Source organism: Saimiri boliviensis, chromosome 4 (genome assembly GCF_048565385.1).
Source record: "Saimiri boliviensis isolate mSaiBol1 chromosome 4, mSaiBol1.pri, whole genome shotgun sequence".
Taxonomy (NCBI): domain Eukaryota; kingdom Metazoa; phylum Chordata; class Mammalia; order Primates; family Cebidae; genus Saimiri; species Saimiri boliviensis.
The window spans coordinates 134,588,328-134,610,700 of NC_133452.1; the positions used below are offsets into that span (position 1 = coordinate 134,588,328).

Here is a 22,373-nt window from a genome sequence, read left to right on the forward strand (position 1 = left end):
AACTCCTGGCTACAAGTGATCCTCCTATGTCAGCTCTTCAAATGTTAGGATTACAGGTGTGTGCTACCATGCCTGGCCTAACAACACCCATTTATCTGTTTATAGTTCCTTAGTCAGAAATCCTAGCATGATGTGGATGGAATCTCTATTCTGTGCTTCCCAAAACTGTGTTTTCATTTTGAATTCTCCTTCAGGCTTATACAGAGGTGGCAGAATGCAGTTTTTGGCAGTTGTAAGACTGAGGTTCCTGTTCCTTGCTGGATGTCAAGGTAGAGAACAGGGAGGGATGTGGTCAGTTCCTGGTGCCCACCAGCGTTCTTTCCCACATAGCCCCTTCATTTTCAAAGTCCACAGTGGAGGAAACCCCTCATGCTGAATCCCTCTCACACCATGAATCTCTATACTCAGGAAGAACCCAGTCTTTCAAGGGCTCAGCTGATTAGGACAGTGCAAGCAGGATAAACCCTACCTAAAGTCAACTAATTGAGACCCTTAATTATATCTGCTGAATCCCTTCACAACAGCACCTACATTAGAGTTGGTTGAATAACTGGGGGAAGGTGAATGACCAGGAAGTGGTTGTTGGGGCCATCACAGAATCAGCCTAGCAAGGGTTGGATCTTCCTTTTGTGTTTAACTGAGACACAGTTGGAATTGAAGTTCAAGTAATGTGATCATTGTGAACGGTAATAAAATACATCCTCTTCAGCCATGGAAATTCTCCTTACCTTTTACAACCAAGTTATATATTTAGTATCTTCAATTAATTTAGGCCAGTTGTGGTGGCTCATGCCTGCAATTTTACCACTGTGGAAGGCAGAGGAATGTGGATCCGTTGATTCCAGAAGTTCAAGATAACCTGAGAAACATGGTCAAACCCCCATCACTGCCAAAAAATTAGAAAATTAGCCAGGCATGGTGGTTTATGCCTGTCATCCCAGCTACTCAGGAGGCTGAGGTCAGAGGACCCCTTGAGCCCAGGAGGTTGACACCACAGTGCATGGTGATTATGCCACTACACTTCAGCCTGGGTGACAGAGAGAGACCCTGTCTCAAAAATAATAAGATTGATGATGTCAAATTTAGAGCACAAGCAAATTAACGTGTAATAATCCATCCTCTCTTGTGAAAATCTATTAGTTATTTACAATTGCATAACAAATGATGTAAAACATAGCAGCTCAAAACGACAAATATTTATCATCTTCCACAGTTTCCAATGGTCAGGAATCCAGGAGAGGTTTCCCTGAGTGCTTCTGGCTCAGTTCCTCTCACAAGGCTGTAGTCCAGTTGTCAGCCAAGGGCTGCATCATCTGAGTGTTTCCCTGGGGCTGAGGATTCACATGAAACATGGCTCAGTCACAGGGCTGTTGGAAAAGGCCTAGTTTCTTGTTGTCTGGTTCCAGAAGTCCTCAGTTCTTAGCCACAGGGAACTTCCTGCAGGGCAGCTAATGGGACAGCACCTGACCTCTCCCAGGGCTCATGATCCCAGAGACAGAGAGAGAGAAAGTAAAAGCCACAGTGACTTTTATCTTCTACACCCAGAGTCACAAACTGTTATGTCATCATTACTCTTTCAGTTAGAAGTTGCATTAGTTCATGCTCACACTTCTATAAAGAAATACCTGAGACTGGGTAATTTCTAAAAAGAAGTTTAATTGACTCACAGTTCTACATGGCTGAGGATGCTGCCCCAGGACACTTACAATCATGGCAGAAGTAGAAGCAAACACGTCCTTTTTCACATGGTGGAAAGAGAGAGAAATGCAGAGCGAAGCAGGGAAAAGCTCCTTGTAAAACCATGAGATCTCATGAGAATTCACTCACTATCATTAGAACAGCATAGGGGAACCGTCCTCATGATCCAATCACCTTCGATGCGGTCCCTCCCCCGATATGTCAGATTACAATTCGTAAGACAATTCAAGATGAGATTCAGGTGGGAACACAGAGCCAGGCCATATCAGAAGTGCATCATTAAATCCGAGCCACACTCAAGAGAGGGAATTAAGCTGTACCTCTGGAAGGGAGCAGTATTAAAGGATTTGAATATATGTTAAAAGCAAAATTAAAATTATTGTTTCAAGATTTTGTAACTCAAAGGCTTTTTTAAATCTAATTGTTTTTCATTAATGCTTTAAGCTTGTCTTTTAATTTAATTAATTTTAAGTTCCAGGGTACAGGTGCTGGGTGTGCAGGTTTGTTACATAAGTAAACATGTGCCATGGTGGTTTGCTGCACCTATCAACCCATCATCTAGGTATTAACCCCGGCATGTGTTAACTATTTTCCCTAATGCTCCCGCCACCACTGCCCACCCTCAACAGGCCCCAGTGTGTATTGTTCCTTTTCTCTTGTCCAAGTGTTCTCATTGCTCAGCTCCCAATTATATGTAAGAACATATGGTGTTTGGTTTTCTGTCCTGTGTTAATTTTCTGAGGATAATGACTTTCAGCTTCATCCATATCTTTTTATGCAACCATAAAAAGAAATGAAATCAAGCATAGGACTTGATTTCATTTATTTTTATGGCTGCATAATATTCTATGGTGTATATGTACCATCTTTTCTTTACCCAGTTCATCACTGATGGGCATTTGGGTTGATTCCATGTCTTTGCTATTGTGAATAGTGCTGTAATGAACATACACATGCATGTATCTTTATAATAGAATGATTTATATTCCATTGGGTATATACCCTGTAATAGGATGGCTGGGTCAAATAGTATTTCTGGTTCTAAAATTTGAGGAATCGTCACACTGTCTTCCACAATCATGGAACAAATTTATGTTTCCACGAAGAACATAAAAGCATTTCTATTTTTCTGCAACCGTGTTCGGACTCCCGTGTTCTCAACGGGAAGACTGGAATGTTTCCTTCCAACTTCATCAAGGAGTTTTCAGGGTAGTCAGATAAGCTTGGCATTTCCCAGGATGAGCATCTGTCCAAGCCAGGTTTAAGGGAAACCACAGGCTCTGAGAGTGATGGGGGTGACTCAAGCAGCACCGAGTCTGAAGGTGCCAACAGGACAGTGGCGACGGAAACAATCCAGCCCAAAAAAGTTAAAGGAGTGGGCTCTGGAGCCATTTTCAAAGACAAGCCAATCTAACTAAGACCAAGATCAATTGAAGTAGAAAATGACTTTCTGCCGATGGAAAACACCATTGGGAAGAAGTTACCTAAAACTCTGGCAACTCTAGACTCCTCAAAAACAGAAATGGACAGCAGGACAAAGAGCAAGGATGACTGCAGAGTAACATTTCCATATGAGGCACAGAATAGTGATGAAATGACAATCAAAGAAGGAGACATAGTCATTCTCATCAGTAAGGACTGCAGTGAGGTACGCTGGTGGGAAGGAGAGCTGAACGGCAGACGAGGCGTGTTCCCCGATAACTTTCTGAAGTTATTTCCACCGGACTTTGAAAAAGAAGGGAATAGATCCAAGAAACCACCGCCTCCATCCACTCTGTCATCAAACAAGGGACAGGTGCCACTGAGAGAAAACATGAACTTAATAAGATACCTCCTGAAAGACCAAAAATGCTTCCCAGCAGAACAGAAGAAAAAGAAAGACCAGAGACAGAGCCGAAACTGGATTACAGAAGCCCTCCGTTCCTGCCATACCGCCAAAAAAGCCTCGGCCACGTAAAACCAATTCTCTCAGCAGACCTGGCACACTGCCCCCAAGAAGTCCAGAGCTACCAGTGGGTCCACTGACACACACCAGGGGTGATGGTCAAAAGATTGACTTGGCGGGCAGTTCACTTTCAGGCGTCTTGGACAAAGATCTCTCAGACCGCAGCAATGATATCGACCTAGAAGGTTTTGACTCCGTGGTGTCATATAAAGAAACTCAGTCATCTGATCACAGCAGACCAAAAGCTACGGGGAGGCGGCCTCCATCCTAGTCCCTCACATCTTCATTGCTTTCAAGCCCTTATATCTTCGACTCCCCAAGTCCCAAAGAGGTTAAGGAGAAACACATCCCACTTGCGCACAGAGTAGTGGATGCGCCAAAGAAAACTTCCAAGACTGTTACCATATCCCAATTGTCTGAAAACAAAGCATCCCTGCTGCCCAAGCCAGAGACCATGGCAGCAGCTGGTGGTGGGCCAGCTCCTCTGTCCTTGGCGGCGCCCTCCCCACCATTATCCTGTTTGGGAACAGCTGGACACAGAGCCAACTCCTGGTCTCTGTTCGGCACAGAATGAAAACCAAAGATGGAGCCTGCAGCCAGCAGCCAGGCAGCCATGGAGGAGCTAAGAACACAGGTCCACGAGGAGAAGTGCATCATCAAGAACATGAAGGACCAGCAGAAAGGTGAGATTACACAGTTATTGTCTGAGTTGGATGAAGAGAAGGAAATCTGGCTTCGGTTGCAGATGGAAATAAATGACAAAAAAAGCTCTACAATCAAAATTAATACTTGATCAATGGAATGTCACATTATTCATCCTGGGTCCCAGACTCAAATTTTCTGCCCCAGCCAAAATACTCTTGTGCCAAAAGATTGAAGGTTTGCCTCAACATATCCGTGTTTGAAAGATTAGCACAAAAGTCTTGATAGAACAACACAGATTCCATCCAAGAGGAAGATCTTTCCCAGGGTTTAGTCCTGGGGCTGGCACTTGCTGTGACTTACGTAGAGCAAAATTGTGCTTTTCTACTCTGAGATCTCAATGTGAAATGAAAACTCAGGTAGTTTAGTCCATAGTGGTACTATTTTGATGATATTTTCCATTAATAAAATGTAATTTCAGATTTTAAAAATTTTTAATAAAAATTTATTTATTTTTTATTTTGCATACTTTAATTTCAGAACAAAATGAACAAACAAAATAAAAAACCACAATACACAACATCCAATCCTGCTGTCAGAGTAGGGAAAGAATGGGGGCTTGACACCCTTGTTTCCTGCCTTCAACAGAAGGACAGAAGAGAAAAAAACACCAGTCATCAGGAGGGGGAGCCAGGTGGGACAGGGGCACTCATGGGGACACTATACAAGGGCAGTTTTCCAACTATGAACTCCTAAACTACTTCTTCCATGTGAGACGCATCCTGATCACCTTCAAGAGGGGGGATCTCATCAGGAACTGCAGCACTGGGTTCCTCTGCTACCATTTCATCTTCATCGATACCTAGACCTAGCTTGATCATGCAGTAGATGCGGTTGGAGTGGGTCTGGGGATCCTCAAGGGAAAAGCCAGAAGAGAGCAGGGCAGTTTCAAACAGCAGCACCACAAGGTCCTTGACTGCCTTGTCATTCTTGTCTGCCTCAGCCTTCTGCTGCAGCGTCTCCACCATAGGGTGGTCAGGGTTGATCTCCAGGTGCTTTTTGGCCATCGTGTAGCCCATGGTGGAGTTGCTCCGAAGTGCCTGGGCTTTCATGATCCACTCCATATTGGCTGTCCAGCTGTAGGTGCTGGTCACAATGCAGCAGGGTGAAGACACAAGCGTATCAGAGATTGTCACCTTCTCAACCTTCTTATCTAAGATTTCTTTCATGAGCTTGCAGAGGTTCTCAAACTTTGCCTTGCTCTCTTCCATTTTCTTCTTCTTCTCATCCTCCGGTAGCTGCAGACCCTCCTTGGTAACTGACACCAGGCTCTTCCCATCAAACTCCTTTAGCTGCTGTACACAGTATTCATCAATGGGCTCGGTCATACATATCACCTCGAAGCCCCGCTACCACAAAAGCTGAGTTGGCCACCTGCCCTTTGCTCTCACCAGTGATGTAATAGATGCACTTCTGTGTCTCCTTCATGCAATGACATCTCTGACAGAGATGTCATCTCATCTCCAGACTGGGAGGTGTGATAGCACAGCAGCTCAGACCGGTGGCGTTGGTTAGTGGAATCCTTGTGAATTCCAAGCTTGAGATTTTTAGAGAATGCCTCACAGAATTTCTTGTAATTCTCCTTGCCTTCTGCCAGCTCAGAGAAGAGCTCGAGGCATTTCTTAACAATGTTTTTGCGAATGACTTTCAAGATTTTGCTCTGCTGAAGCATTTCTCAGGAGATGTTCAGAGGTAAATCCTCAGAGTCAACCACACCACGGATAAAGTTGAGATACTCTGGTATCAGCTCATCACAGCTGTCCATGATGAATACACGATGGACATAGAGTTTGCTGTTGTTCTTTTTCTTGTTCTCAAAAAGGCCAAAGGGAGCCCAACGAGGAATGAATAGCAATGCCCTGAATTCCAACTGACCTTCTACAGAAAAGTGCTGGACTGCCAAGTGGTCTTCCCGGTCATTGGTGAGGCTTTTGTAGAATTCTTCATACTCCTCTTGAATGATGTCATCAGGGTTTCTGGTCTTGTTTAGTTTTTCCTGATTAATGTATTTCTCTTTGATCTTCTTAGTTTTCTTCTTCTTATCCTTACTGCTATCATCCTCCTCATCTGAACCCACATCTTCAATCTTGGGCTTTTCTTCATCATCTTTATCTTTTCTTCTTTCTCACCTTTCTTTTCCTCTGCCTCATCATCACTAATTTCCTTCTCTCATTCCTTCTCCAAATAAAAGGTGATAGGATAGCCTATGAACTGGGAGTGCTTCTTCACCACTTCTTTGACCCACCTTCCTTCAAAGTACTCTGTCTGATCTTCTTTAAGGTGGAGTATCACTTCGGTACTCCTGCCAATGTGCTCACCATGGTCAGCATGCACAGTGAAGGATCATCCAGCAGAAGACTCCCAGGCATACTGTTCATCATCATTGTGCACTGTGATCAGGACCACTTTCTCTGCCACCAGGTAGGCAAAATAAAAGCCAACACCAAATTGCTCAATCGTGGAGATGTCTGCACCAGCCTGAAGAGCCTCCATGAATGCTTTAGTACCAGACTTGGCAATGGTTCCCAAATTATTTATAAGATCTCCTTTGGTCATGTCAATGCCTGTGTCTACCAAAGTCAAGGTATGTTCCTGAGGGTTGGGGATGATGTCAATTTTCAGCTCTTTACCATTGTCCAACTTGGAAATGTCTGCCAGGCTCTCATAGTGAATCTTGTCCAAGGCATCAGAAGCATTAGAGATCAACTCCTGAAGGAAAATCTCCTTGTTGGACTAGAAAGTATTGCTGATGAGAGACATGAGTTGGGCAATTCCTGCCTGAAAGGCAAAAGTCTCCACCTCCTCCTCTCCATGGTGCACTTCCTCAGGCATCTTGAAAAGAAAAGGCTCACGGGTATTAGAAAGCAAGGTGGGCTAGCTGTCCAACACACCTGAGGCCCAAGAGCAGCATCAGAGTGACTCTAGAGCAATAAAAATTTATTAATAAAAAATTATTTAAAAGTCAAGAAAAAAGATAAAATCAGGTATATCTGTTTTTTCTTAACGTTTTAATAATTGCCATTCTGACTGGCATTAGATGGCATCTCGTTTTGGTTTTGATTTGCATTTTTCCAATGATTAGTGATGTTGAGCTTTTTTTCTTATGTTTTTGGCCTCATGTATGTCTTCTTTTGAGAAGTATCTGTTCACATCCTTTGTCCACTTTTTAATGAAGTTGTTTTTTTTGTAAATTTGCTTAAGTTATTTGTTGATTCTGAATATTAGAACTTTGTCAGATGAACAGATTGCAAAATTTTCTCCCATTCTGTAGGATGTTTATTTGCTCTGATGATAATTTCTTTTGCTGTGCAGAATTTCTTCTCCTTAATTAGATCCCATTTTTCGATTTTTGCTTTCGTGGCAGTTGCTTTGGCAATTTCATCATAAACCCTTTTCCCAGTGTGTATGTCCTGAATGGTATTGCCTATATTTTCTTCCAGGGTTTATACAGTTTTGGGTTTATACTTAAGTATTGAATCCATCTTGAGTTAACTTTTATGTAAGGTGTAAGGAAGGGGTCCAGTTTCAATTTTCTGTATATGGGTAGCCAGTACTCTCAACACTATTTATTAAATAGGAAATCCTTTCCCCATTGCCTGTTTTATTTATCACAAGCACATAGTTGTAGATGTGAGGTCTTCTTTCTGATTTCTGTTTCTGTGCCATTGGTCTACATGCCTGTGGTTTTCTTTTTTCTTTTCTTTTCTTTTTCTTTTTCTTTTTTTTTTTTTTCCTGTACCACACTGTTTTGGGAACTGTAGCCTTGTAGTATAGTTTTAAGTCTGGTAGTCTGATGCCTCTAGTTTTGTTCTTTTTGCTTAGGATCCTCTCAGGTATACAAGCTCTTTTTTTGTATCCACATGAATTTTAAAATAGATTATTTTTTTCTGATTCTGTAGTAAGCTTCTCTTTTTAAATTAATGATTAAAAGTTGAAGACATCACAGAGCCTTGGGTGCTGAGGGGGAAACAGTTTGAGACAGAGAAAGGAGATAATATGGTATCTCTGAGTTTTTCTTGCAAACACCTATAATAACAATGTTCTCTTTAATGAGTTAACACAGTTTTGAACATAGAGTAACTAGATTAAATAGTTCCAAGGCTTCATTTCCATAAAATAATGCCTTGAAAATAAGTCTTTGTTTTGTCTAAGATGTCTCAAATTTAGTGGAAGTATGCCCCAAGGGCCAGTTTTCTTATTGAAATATCTTCTTCAAAAAACATCTGCCTACATTTTAAAAAAAGAAACACTGCTCTGTCTCTGGAGTAGCCATTTTTTTATTTCTTTACTTCTCTGATAAACTTGCTTTCACTTAGAAAGAAATTGCCTTATCAGATGGCTTTTCATTTACAAAAATGTAAATTTCATACTCCATTCAGCATATCTAACTCAGCACGATGCCAATAACTTTGGTTTGATGTAGTAGCCCAAAATGGTTTGCATTAATTGAGAAACAAGTTTTTTCAAAACCTAGCTGTTTAGTGGGCATTCTATAATAAACTTAACATTGTTTGTTCTGATATTGAATGGATGTGATAGAAGTAATTTAGACACCGCTTTGATTCTAAATAGCAATGGTATTATGTGCTTCTGAAGTTTTTTTTAATTGTATTTTTGCAGTCCTATTTTGTTATCCATTCATATTTGCTATCCTATCACTTGTTATCCTTTTCTACTCTTTTCTTGTTTCATTATTTTGATCAATGATGTTCATTTCCAATTTGATAAAAGTTTAATTCAGATGTATGTGTAGTAAAATGTAACATAACATCCTTTGCAAGAAGGAATTACCTTGCACATCAGATTGAACATTGTATACTTAAAAATCTAGAGAAATGCCAGGGAGCCAAGGATCAAATGACCTATTTTTAGCCAAGGCCATTTTCATGGCATCCTCATCCTCTCTGTCATATGGCTCCTTACAATCCTCTATGGTTTTCTTCCAATGTAAGTAGTTCTCGTTAAGGAGACTTGCAATGAACTTCAGTATTCTTTTCTCTTTCATTTTAATAAAAACCAGGTATATTTTAATTTGGAAAACTCTGTTTAAGGAATTATAATCAAGTAACCACCAGGGTGCCCAGCACTGTTGTAAAACACAGAACCTGTAAAGCTACCCTGGGCTGCTGCCCATTCCCATTCCCCAGAAGGAAACTCCATCCTGAGTCTTCGGATTATTATTTCTTTGCATTCCTTAAAAGATTTGTGCAGTAAGTGTATATCTGTATCTACCTATTATCTATATATAATATATACATACAAATGTATCTCCAAACCAAATATGAGTTTTGCTAGTTTTTAAGCTTCTAGTACAGCAAATTTCTACTGCATTTATTTTTTCATGATGCACATTACATATAGGAATTATCTGTGGTGTGGGAGGCTGTCGTTCATTTTTTTTTTTTTTTTTTTTTTTTTTGCTGCTGAAGGTTTACATTTTATGGTTATACCACAATTTCACCAACTTCCTATTGATGTATAGGAGGCTGATTCCAGTTTTTACCATAAACATTAGTGTGCTTGTCTCCTTGGAACATAAGCAAGAAAGTCCCCAGATTGGACAATTAGGAGTGAGGTTGGATGATATATTGCATGGAGGACTTTAACAATACTGGATAATGATAACATGATTTCCAAAGTGATTCTGCCTACTTAAACTTTTTTTTTTTTTTTTTTTTTTTTTTTTTTTTTTTTTGAGACTGAGTCTTGCTCTGTCGCCTGGCTGGAGTGCAGTTGTGTAATCTTGGCTTACTGCTCTGCCACCCCATTCAAGTGATTCTCCTGCCTCAGCCTCCCGAATAGCTGAGATTACAGGCACACAGCACCATGCCCAGCTAATTTTTGTGTTTTTAGTAGAGACGGTGTTTCACCATGTTGGCCAGACTATTCTTGAAATCCTGACCTCTGGTGATCCGCATGACTTGACCTCCCAAAGTGCTAGGATTACAGGCGTGAGCCACCGCACCTGGCCTAAACTTTTAAATAAATGTGTAACACTTGATGTTGATGATGTGTTCTGAAAACACTGGGTTGAAGGAATTGAGTTAAAAGCCAGTGTCTTGGCTGCAGGTTTATAACAGGCATTTTTATTCAGACTCTGTTAATAATTTCCTGCTGTTTACTTGTTTCTCATATACCGTGGCATTATAGTTTTGAAATATAGATTCAGAAAATGCTTACTTATGGCACAATCAGATAGCGTTGTTTTATATGTTAGGAAAATGTTATAATAAAAAGCAAAAAAAAAATGGAGAAAGGGAGGGAAATAACGAGGAATAGAGGAAAGAGTGAAAGAAGAAAAAAGAGAAAAGAGAAAAAAGGAAGAAAAGGGGAGCGAGAGGGAGGGATGGTGAGAGTTTGAATAGAAATAGAGAAGAAAGAGAGGGAGGGAGGAAGAGAAGGAAGGAGAAAGGAAAGGAACAAAGGAGAAAAAAAACTAAAATATAGACAAGACTAGGCGTTGAGAAACTAGAAACTTTATGTATGGCTAATATAATCAAAATAGGAGGAAATAAAACAGAGGTAGTAAACCTCTGTAGAATAATGGAAATGTGAGAGGGCTTTATTAGTTATCCATTGCTGTGTAACAAACTACCCCCAAATTTAGTGACTTAAAGCAACAAACATTGACAAACTCAAAAACATAATACAAATACCAGCAGAATGGAGCCAATGCAGGTAGAAAAATTTGAATAAACAAAAGGATTACAAATTGGAATAACTAAGAGGCCATTGAAATAACTAAGAGGCCATGAAAATGATTTTGTAGTCCAAATGCTCGAAAAAGCAAGTGCCAAAATGGGATTCAAGTTACAGCATTTTATTAGGGGCCACACTGGGAAAGACAACAGAGCAAGACGCAAGTGTGACCCCCAGTGATGGACAGAGGGGAGAAGGTTTACTGGATGTGTCCTAGACCACAATCTAAGGAAAGTTGAGCAAGGCCATGGAGGAGTCCTGGAGTCATAGTTTGCCATCAGAGGTGTCCTCTGTCTCCCTGAAATGTCCTGCCTTAGTGTCACTGGTGTGACCCATCACTGGTTGGGAGCAGCCCATAGGAAGGAGCCCCTCACCACCAATGCTACTGAGGATGTCAGGAGAAGGGCCTTGGGAGATCACCCAGGAGTGTGACTCAAACCTTCTGCCCTGATAGATCTAGGCCCTTGGAAATCAAATGATCTTAAGCTGAATTGCTGGATGATTCTGCTCACACTTACAATGGGGGAAGGGAAACCGGAAGGCTCCCAGGTGGAACTCTGGTTTCCACACATACTTCTGCTCTCATTGTGTGAAAGTAGCCATGCCTCCTCTTGGCTGGATCTATTCAGCCAAGGATGAGGATCTATTATCTGGTCCCGGAGATGAGGAGACTCCTCTTCTGACCAGGTGGTCTCTGGATACATACTATTTACACTTCTCTGGTGACAATCATAATGTGTAGTTCAATGGGCTGTCTCTTGTCTCCTTTTAAGGGTACTCTGGAAACCAGGACCTCCTACCCTACACAGCCCAGTGTTGGGAGATAAAACATGCAAAATACCTCACTGGGGGAATCTAAGAGATTGGACATGGAGCCATATCTGCTTCCACCTTTTGGTTTCTGGACCCACATGTTCTTCCTTTTGAGAACACAGCACTGTAGAGACGTCTCTGATTCAAGCAATGCACCATGTCCTGAAAGATGGCACCCACCCCTGAGTGCTTCCTCCAGACTGGCACTGAGTTTTGCCTGTAGAAGGTCTGTCCAGCATTCCTTCAGGGTGGCAGCCCCTCGGTGGTGCAGATGGTGATAGGATTAGTGGAACCCACAGCCATGGAAACACTGAAACTTTCCCTGCCAAGTGGGTCCTGCAGGCAGATAATGGGCTAGGAGCGATGCCTAGCCTGAAGATCAGGAATGTAACAGCACCCGGAGAGTGGTGCTGACTGAGTGTCTGAGAGCAGGACAGGAAAACATGGCATATGGAATAGGGCCCTAACCCGGTGAAAATGAACCTGTGGCCTTTCCAGGATGGAAGTGTCTAAATGTAGTCACCTTGTTACTTAGATGCTAGTCACCTAAAGAAATAGTGCCCCTCTAGGGCACATCATGGGCCTCAAATGCTGATGAGATGGACATTCAGAGGTGGCAGCAGCTGGATCTGCCTTGGTAGGGGGAAGTCAGTGCTTCTGGTCCCACATACAGCCCCATGCCTGCCACTGTGCTTGCTCCATTCATGAGTCCATCCTACCAGGCCTGGGCTGACCCACGGTGAGGGCCGGCTCATTTCAATTGTCTGTTTGGTTGTTCAGTGCCACTTCAGACTTGGATGTTTTCTGAAGGTGTCAACATGGAATTCAATTCAACCCAGGTGGGCAATTGTCACCTCATGATGGATGCTGTTGGGCCTGTGCAATCTGTGACTTTGTGGTTCACACAGGCACTTGGAACCACATAGTTGCTTGGTGTCCTGTGGTCAACCAGTCTATGAAATCAGGACCAGTAGTATTAAAAGTTGCTTCTAACAGGGGGATTTGGTCTCTGCTGTGGATATTATGATCTTACTCTAGAATTCAGGCCCTCCGTTGTGATTCTCTCACTGGTGCTTGGTTCAGCTCCATTCTCCATTTTTCCCCACCACTGGCACCACCAGCACTAGGGGGTCTGAGGGATGGTGGCTTCTTGCACCATGGCCTGGATCTGCTGCAGGGTCCTTTCCTGTGTAGACCCCACTTGAAGCTGGCCCCCTCCTATGTCACTTAGAGTGTGGGCCAAGGCAACATACCTAAATGTGGAATGTGGTGTCAGAACTCAAAGAGGCTCTTCAGGTGGTGTGCTTCCTTCCTTCTGGTGAGGATGCAAGATAAAGCAGTTTGTATTTTCCCTTGGAGGGGACACATCAGCTTTTCCCTAAACACTCGGCACTTGTTCACCCATAAAATGTCCCTTCAATGGCCACTCCTGAAGCTCTGTAAGGTTTATCTTCACCTGGATATTTTCCAGTGAAGTCCTTGCAGTGCACAAGGACTCCAGTGAACTTTCTAACTGCTGCTTATCTACCCCAGTCAACATGAAATTGTCAATTGAAATGAGCTGATTTAATATCTGATAGGATACCCAGTATGACTAATATAGTCTTAAGACTATATTACAGAGGGCAGGGGAGTTATACTAGCACTGAGGGAAACTATAAATGCATGTCTTGTGGATGCCACATGAATGTGAATCACTCTATATCCACTTCCTAATTGGAGAGGAAAGAATGCACTCACCAAATCCACAGCTGCATGCTGTGTGCCCAAGGCTTTATTAGTCCACTCTACCAGTGATATCAGACAACATAAACACTGCAATTATAACTCCTGCTTGGCCAGACCTGGAGTAATCTTACTCATTCTGTAGGCCTCATCCGGCTTTCTCAGGGACAGGTTGCTGGATTACATAGAGACAATAGAAAGCTCTAACACCACCTCACATCCTTCAGCCCTTCAGCTCTCTAATGATGGTGTGACCCTCACAATACTTTCAGTGTCTTCCACAAGACCCACCCTGGGACACACTATGATTTTTTATTTTCCCAGGATGGGGGTAGTGTCAGAGGTTTCCCTTTGTCTTTCAGCAAAATGAGAGCCCTTACTCCACAGACTAGGGACCCAGTGTGGGGGTGACTCCACTTAGCAGGGCATCAGTGTCAATTATGCACTCAGGGAATTAGAGGATAACCAGGTTTGGGTTATGAGTCCAGTGGTTCCATTGTGGGCCATAATGTGTCCAGGTTTGCTCTCTGGCCTCTGTAAGCCCCGCTGTGATGGGAGACATGATAGTGCTGTGGGCATGTGGGTGTCAATGTCAGCTCACACCCAGTGTCAGTAATCCCCTTAGTTCTGCCTATTTCCCTTCACCGGTGTACAGTCTCCTGAGTAAATAGCTGTGGGTTCCTTTTCCAAAGGACTGAGGGAATTGTCTCAGCATACACTTCCATGGGGTTGCAGGGTATTTTTCCTAGGGATATGGACTCCTCTTCTGTCACTGAGATCTGAATCTGAATCTTGGCTGAGGTCTAGGCACTGAGGATGGGATCATGACTTTGTATTAGGTCAAACACTTTCACCCACGTGCTCCTCAGTTCTTGCTTTCTTATCATAGATATCAAGCAGTGCCATTGATGGCTGCCTGTCCTAATTCTGAGACACCACCTTCTATTAACCTTTTCCAAACTACCTGGAGGGTGAGCCCTCCTAGCTGCTCCTCTGAAGTTGCCATAGTAACTGTGCCCTCTGGTTTTCGCAAGTCACTGCCACTACTTGGTCTTTGTCTCAGCAGGGCCATCTTATCCCCAGACATATTAATAAATGCAACTCTGGGACCATCTTTACTACCGTCACCCCCAGCCTGCAGGGGACAATTCCCCGACACTTGTTAGTGATGCAGGTCCCTCTTACCAGCACGTTCCTGAGGCTCTGGTGGAAGGTGTGCCCTCTGGGTCCTCCTGTGGAGCATGGTCCTGGTGGGCCTTAACCACACCCACTCCCCTCAGCCTTGTTATTCCATCCTCTACGTGTTCCACAAACTAAGCCAAAGGATTTTTATTCATCCAGGCAGAAATTCTGGTTCCTTGATCAAGTGACCTCAAATTCCAGTCCCTGAAGTGCTCCTCTGGCTCCTATGGGGTCGTGCCGGCTAGTTCCTGCAAAACTCCTGAGTGGGATTCCCGCTGCATCCTAAGTGTGAGGCTTCTGCAGCATCTTCCAGCATAGGAAGTGGGAACCATTGCTAGAGAAGGGTGGGCTTCCTCTGCATACCCATTGGATAACCCTGCTCCAGTTTGCAAATCTCAGGTTTCCCCACCAGGGCCGTGACTTTCCTGTAACAGGCCTGCCTTGGCTGAGTGTCAAACATCTCTGGAGCACTGTGGCCCTCATAATGATGTTTTCAACTGTAATTTCACACTACCTTTCTCTACAGGAGATAAAGACCTCTCCATGAGACACAGCAGAGGCTGTCACATGTAGCCAGTGATGGCTGTTAACAATCTGCAGGTTCTCATGATCTTTTTATAGGGCATCAGCACAGCCGAGCAGTAACCAGCCAACTTCACTGCCTTTGTAGGTTTCCTCCCAACTCCATAATTATTGTGCAGGGCATTCTATCACCGCACCTGCCATGGCTTCCCCTAACCAGGGCATCTTCTCAGCTCAGCACTGGGGAGACCCACAGCAGCTCAGCTGCACCTTGTGCTGTGGACTTTCTGTGTCCCCCACCAACCCATGTGGCATCCTCTTGGCCTGGCAAACAAATTCCGGGGAGTCAGACCCTGGGATCTCAGAGAAGGGGCCACTGGGGCCTTATGTCCAGGAAAGGGATAAACAGTGAGGCTCCTGGGGAAGTGAAGACAGGGGGAGAACAGGACATAAGGTGGGTAGAGGGCACCAGGAGAGGAGAAGGAACCAAGGAGAAGGGTGGCAGGGGAAGGGTTGGCCTAGGGCCTTCCTGGAGGGTTGTGTTTGGAGAGTATTTTCCAGGTCCTGGACTACAGAGAAGGAAGGGCAGGTGTCTGTGCCACACCTGTAGGGACCAAGCCTGCTCCAACATTTTCAGGGTTTCTGGGGTACCACTCCCTGCCCTAGGATCTAATGGTCATATATGAGCTTAGCACAGATCAATAAACTGTCATAGACTTCAACTATCCCTTCCTTCCCTATGATAATGGGAGCTTTTGTGCCAGGTTGAGAAGCCCTGGACAACTGTACACTGGATATGCAGGGGGGCCAGGTGCCATCATGGGATACAAGGACCTCAAGGCAGGACCCAGACAACCAACTACCCATTTCCAAGACTTCCACGTGCAGCCCCTGCCCCCTTTGCAACTCACTGTCCATAGGCCCAGGGATGCTGTCTCTGTCTTCTTTGGTGCCCCAAGCACCTATAACCTCAGCCCAGATCCCTCAGGCCCTCTTTCTGCCACCCCAAACCCTGGAACTCAGAAAATCTGCAGCCTCAATGAAAGCCAAAATTTCATTCCTACCCTGATGACTCATCTGGGCATTGGGGATCCAGAGACCTGGGGAGAGTTCCCCAGAGTCCCCCACACTGCAGCTGATCCACGGTTGTCATCTGGACAGCAGCAGCCCGTGACCCTGCAACCTAGACGCCCCCTTCCTGGGTCCAAGAGACATCAGAGGCAGGTGGTCATTGAGGGCTGTGGGGCTGCGGTGCTGGTGTGGCTAGACCATGTATGAGCCTGGGGCAGTGCTGAGCATCATGCTTTTGAGGAACTCAGGAAAGTGAGACCAATTTATTGGTGCCTGACACACATGCACCTCACAGCAGACCCCTGTTATGCACTGAATTGTGTCCCCAAAATTCATATGCTGAAGCCCTATCCCTCAATTTGATTGCCTTTAAGGCAATGTAAAACCTTTAAGGAAATAATTTTGGTTAAACGAAGTCATAAAGGTGAGGCCAAAATCCAATAACACTCATGTTTATAAGAAGAGGTAGAAACACCAGAGTCTCCTCTCTCTCTCTCTCTCTCTCTCTCTCTCTCTCTCTCCTCTCTTGCAATGCCTTGAAGAAAGGCTATGTGAGGATATAGTGAGAATGCAGCTGTCTAAAGCCAGGAAGGAGACCCTCACCAGAAACCGAATTTCCTGTCACCTTAATTTTAGACTTTCGGTCTTCAGAATTCTAAGAAACAGATTTCTGTAGTTTAAGCCACCTCTCTGTGGTATTTTGTTATGGGAGTGCGAGCTGACTAAACAAACATGAAAACTAAACCCCAGTAACCCCCCTTGCAGTCTCAGACCCAGCATTAAAGAATCGTGGTCACAGATTTTATTCATCTATTTAACAAATGTTTAGTGAGTGCCTCTGTGCGAGGCATCGTTTTAAGCCTGGTGATTAATCAAAAGAGAAAAACACTTGATCCTTGATGCCTCCAATCTGACAGGAAAGAAAGACAATGAATAAAGACATGATAGTAGTTAATTTTATAGTGTGTGCTCCTATTATCTGTTATTAAGTAATAAACAATGCACAAAACATGCCCAAAATAAAATATCAAGCTTGCTATGATTTCACTTTCTGTGGGTGACTGGGCTCAACTGGGCAGCTCATCTGCTCTGTGTGATATGGGCTGGGGCTGTCTTCATTTGGAGCCTGCCCTGTTCAGAGCATTCAGGAGGCTCCTGCACAGGGCTACACTCAGTGCTTGCCGGCTGTCAGCTGGGAGCTCACTGCGGCGAAGACCCAGTGCGTGACTTCACATCCACCTGCTGCTTCATCTGAACCTGGCTGATCCCAGCACTGTCCCTGGGACCGAGGAGGCAGTGGTTGAATTGGCCAAGTCACAGCCACAAGGCATCCTGTGTCAGAGGCTCAGAAGTCAGGCAGTGTCACCTGCCCCATGTCTAGTCACCAAAGCTAGTCCCAGATCCAAGGGGAGGAAGATTCGGCTCAGATCTGGATAGGGGATGGCAAGGTTGCATTGCGAAGGAGCAGAATGGGAGATACTAGTGAGGACATCTTTGGACAAAGAAATCTTTACAGTATGTTAGAGAGTCACAGAAGATATATAAAAAAATGCTAAGTCAACAATCATGCAAAATAAAAACAAGGTGACAGTTCTAATTGGGTGATCAAGTCAGGCCGCACAAAGGTGCCATTTGAGCAGACTTGACAAGGAAATAAACAGCCCGGCAGGTATGTGTGAAGAAGGAACCTTCCAGGATCACCCTCTGCACAGACCCAGCACTCTGTGCTGCCACAGGCCCTAAAGCTGCAGTGAGAATAAATGTGGGCATGCTTATGAAAGACATCTGGCAGGGAGTGGTGGGGACCCAGGTCTCCCCTTCCTGCTGGGGCTTTTAGATGTCCCAGGGTTGGGGAGCAGAAGACACTGGCATATGCAGAAAGACTAGGAGACAAGAGGGAAGCTGAGATGTGTCCCAGCCTCATTCCACCTCTCTGTCCTGCATCCAGTTCTCTACCCAGGTTTGGGTTATTGGTATGCAGGACTCTGAGGACAATCACACCTTGCCATGCAGAGCACCTGGCTTCTCACTTGCTAACCTCACTCAAATCTAGCTGCAGGAAGGGAAAGAGCTGACCCTGGACTCGAGGCTCACTGGGACTATACCTGGGGCAGTGTGGGGGGAATGAGACATACCATGGCTAGGGATTTTGGGGGTCCTCCCTAGAGAGAAGCTGAGACATACCTGCCTGAAGGAGCCCCTGGGCTTTTCTGGGCTCCTCAGTGACTGGGTAGGTGTTGTCAGAAAACCAGGGGTATGGATAGGACCGTCTCATCTGGACTCTACCCCCTTCTCTTTTCCTGCACCCAAGTCCCTTTCCTCCCTCCTAAATGGAGATGCTGAGGATGTCCTTAGTCATTCAAGGAGCACTCACACATCACCCCTCGTTTGGAAGTCCTTCTCACTCTAACATCCCTCATTCCTACTAAAACTTCTGCCCCAGCCTCAGGATCTGGCCTTTCTCTCCTCTTCTACAGTCAGGGTGTAATGACTGACTTCCCACTGAACAGCCAGCTCTAGGTGAGAGTCCGGGCTCTCTGTGAGGCTGGGAGAAGGAAAAGGCTCAGAGGTCAGGGAAGGGCAGGGAGAATGGGCACAGCCAGAGCAGAAATGGAAATGTTGGGGGAGGTGATGAAGGCAGATGTTTCCACATCACCATTTCTGTCTCATGGTCCAAGGGAACAATCTTTCCTCCTCTTCCAGGGACATGGAAAGCACAGCAGGAACAGGGAAATATTCCACAGGAAAAAAAAAATGTAAGTGAGCTTCTCCTGCAGCAGCTGCCAGGTTGAGAGGAGCATGACTTTCTTCTCTCCACACCATGGTGTGTGTTTGTCCTCTGATATACTCCGAAAACGGGGGTGTCATCAGGAAGAATGTCACTTTGCCTGCTGTGTTCAACACTCTCATTGAACCAGGTATCATGAGCTTTGTTCACACCAGTTTGCACAAAAAGAGCAGGCAACCCCATGATGTCAGTGACTTAGCAGGTTATCAGACCAGTGCTGACACATGGGATCCTGACATTGCTGTGTCTGTAATATCCAGAGCACCAGGTGGTGGAACTCACTGTTCTGGTCAGAGTGCTTTTGGAAGTATGTGTTACAGATGCCCTAAGTTTGCACTAATCAAAGTCTGTCACCACTGGCACCACAGAGTGAACACAAACCAAAAACAATATGCCATCTGCTCTGACCTGGATGCCTCAGCCTGACCAGTGTGAGTCATGTCTAAAGGTCATCATATTGAGGACACTCCTGTACTTCTTGTGATGGCCAAAGATATAGTTGAAGTCTACAAGAAGCAAGGAGGCTCTTTTGCTTCTTAAGAAATGTAGAGCATGGGATGATATCAAAAAGTCTGTGCCTCTCAGCTAATGAGAGCTGGCAAGGACTAAATGAGAAAACGTGATTGCATCCAGTGCAGGGGACCCCATTTCACCTATAATGAATGAGGTTAGATGGTATCAGCAAGGTCTTCAGAAACATCCCTGAAATTACTCTACTTAATGTAGCAAATTGAGCATTTTGAAACCTGTATCTAGTGGGCATGTGGGATGTTCTGCATTTGGACTGAAAGCGCTTTCCAGAAGTTAGATGAATTGCATGGCACTTGGCACAAATCTGTTTCCCTCAAGAGTAACTACAACCTTTCCAGATACAAGATGATTAATACAGACCTCAGCAGAATCTTGAAAAGCCCAGAGATCCAAAGAGACCCTTGAGCACTGCACAAGAATATTCACTGAAGAGTCCTGAAGAAGAACCCACTGATGTGTTTCTGAGAATGACATTTAAACTAAACCCATAGGCAAAGACCATGTGCTGGAACACCATTCTTCCCCAGACCAGGAACCACAAACTCTGGGTGGATAATGCAGCCACAGTAGCAGCATTAGAGGTCAAATCAGAGGAGAAGGGGGTTGCAAGCAAGAAGTCTGTGGTAGAGAAGTAAGGAAAGAAGGCTGTTGATTCTAAGAAGCAAAAGAAGCCTCTGGTGGGAAAAAGGCAGCAGCTACACAGAAAGCAGTAGCTGAAAAAAAGCCAGCAGGAAAGAAACCTACCACAGAGGAAAAGAAGCCTCCTGCACAAATGCCATAAGGCTCAAATCGTTGTGAGTAAGTTACTTTGGAAAAAGACCTGATCAAAGGGAGAGTGAAAAAATAAATAAAGAAAAAATGATCCCTCTCTCTACACTATTTTTCCTTGAGCTTATTCTGGCAGTTTTGTAAATAAAATCCGTTGCTGAAATGTGAAATTCTTATTTGATGAAAGTCTCCAGATATTTTAGAATAAAATTATCAATGTCTAAGCCATGCAGACTGAAAAAAAAAATAGAAACTTTAGGAAATAAAGCTGTGCATGGGGATCTGATCATCTTGTGGGGGATGTCAAAGGCTGTGCTGAACAAGCTCTGAGGTGGCACTGAAGTGAGAGCCTCTTACTGGACTACGTGATCTCGGGCAGCTCTTGGAATTCCTGTGTCCTCTTAGAAAAGTCAAATGAGGACCCAGTGCCCAGATCATAATTTATACATGTCACTCTTCAGTAAGAAAAACCAGGGCATCTTAGAAAAATAGCTGATTACAAGGTTAGGATAGAGAAAATACAACATAAGCTTAGAACATCATGTAATTCCTCAAAGGAAGCACCACTCCCCACCTAAAAATTGAGAATGTGCCAAAGGGCCACAGGTGGCAATCTGAAATAGCTCCCTATGGACAAACCTAGAATAATTTGAGCAATAACATAACAACAGTATTGAATTATAACCCAAAATATAAAATTATTATCCATTTTATACGGAAAAAAATCATTAAGAAATAAATAATTGAGAGTGAAGGGACCAATCTTTCTTACAGAAGAATTTCCAATAATACATGAAGAGAATTCTTTTCCCAGAAGATGAAACTTAATTTCCATCTTTTGAGTGTGGGCTGGACATGGTGACCCACAGAGAATGGAATACAGGATATAAAGAATCATAAACTTACAGAGGAGAAACTTGGCAGACACCACCTTAACCAAGTGATCAAAGTCCTGTTGATATCATGCACTCCTTGACATGAAGTGATGAGAAAGGCACTTACCACTGTGGTACTTGTCCCCTAAACCCATCACCCTAACCTAATCATGCAAAAACATCAGACAAACCCAGACTGATTGACATTCTGCAGATTATCTGTCTAGTACTCTTCAAAACTTTCAAAAACATAAAAACAGGGAAAGACGAGAAACTCACAGATCAGAGGAAATATGACTACTAACAGCATTAAGGTGACCTGAACTGAATCCTGGAATAGACATAAGACATTAATGGGAAAAACTAGTGAAATTCAAGTAAAGCCTATAGTTTAACCAATAATATTATGCTAATGTTAATTTCTTACATTCCTAGCCTTAACATGGTTTTATTAAATTGTAACATTAATGGAACTTGAAAGTAGGGTAGATAGAACTCTGTGCTCTAGCTTTATAACTGTTCTGTAAATCTAAACATATCAAAAATCAATTAAAATTAAACAAAATAGATAATCTAAGTATCTATTAAAGAAATTTAAGGAAATTAAATTAATTCTTAAGGAGAATTAATTTGAGAATTAATCCTCAAGAAACTGCATCAGTAATTAATACCATTTCAGAACAGAAAGGATTAGGCCCAGATGCATTCAGTGTTGAATTCTACAAAACATTTAAGGAAGAAATTATGCCTCATCTCTGCAGTCTCTTCCAGAAGATAGGCACAGAGGGACTACTTCCCAACTCATCATATTGACACCAGCATTCTCCTTATACCAAAACACATAAAGACTTTAAAAGTAACAAAAATTACAGACTGTGATCTCTCTCATGAAAATAAATGAAAAAAAATTTATAAGTGATCATCAGCATATAGAGTACACAATGCATAAAAAGAACAATATACTACAACCAACTGATATTGCACAGATGTGCAATGGTGATTCAACATTTGAAAATCCATTAATATAATCGATCACATGAATAAGTTAAAAAAG

The 22,373-nt window shown here is 43.5% G+C and overlaps 3 pseudogenes; 2 read left to right on the forward strand and 1 right to left on the reverse strand.

Moving 5' to 3' along the window:
* The first annotated feature begins 214 nt into the window (after positions 1 to 214).
* Positions 215 to 4,548, forward strand: LOC101032413 (SH3 domain-containing kinase-binding protein 1 pseudogene; annotated as a pseudogene).
* Positions 4,549 to 5,005: 457 nt separating this feature from the next.
* On the reverse strand, positions 5,006 to 7,185 carry LOC141584358 (heat shock protein HSP 90-beta-like; annotated as a pseudogene).
* Positions 7,186 to 19,178: 11,993 nt separating this feature from the next.
* Positions 19,179 to 20,457, forward strand: LOC141584206 (large ribosomal subunit protein uL4 pseudogene; annotated as a pseudogene).
* Positions 20,458 to 22,373: the final 1,916 nt, after the last annotated feature.